The following is a 362-nucleotide window of genomic DNA, read 5'->3' as shown; positions in this document are numbered from 1 at the left end:
GAGTGTCCCCTGTCGCGGGCTCCTGGGGTCGGGGCGGGGGTCTCCTCTGCAGCCCAGCCCTCACCCAGGGCTCGACGCGGTTGGGAAGGGGGGACCCTGGTTCTCAGGGCACTTGAGAATCAGTGCTTGCCCTCTGTGGTGTTGCCCTTTCCCCTTAAAAACCTTAATCTCTGGGAGATGATCTCTGCCCTTCCTAATTGCTTTGCCATCTGATGACCTCGTGTAAATGCTCTCATATATTCACACAGAAACAAGGTACGGGGTGGAAACAGCTGCGGGAGCTTGTTGTCCCTGTGGCAAGGGACTCGTTCCTGCCCTAGGGCACTCAGTGGGTCCTTCTTGTCCCCTTGTCCTTCACACCA

Source organism: Buceros rhinoceros, unplaced genomic scaffold (genome assembly GCF_000710305.1).
Source record: "Buceros rhinoceros silvestris isolate BGI_N320 unplaced genomic scaffold, ASM71030v1 scaffold37426, whole genome shotgun sequence".
NCBI classification, from domain to species: Eukaryota; Metazoa; Chordata; class Aves; order Bucerotiformes; family Bucerotidae; genus Buceros; species Buceros rhinoceros.
The sequence above is the reverse complement of the archived record's forward strand: the minus strand, read 5'-3'. Positions refer to the sequence as shown.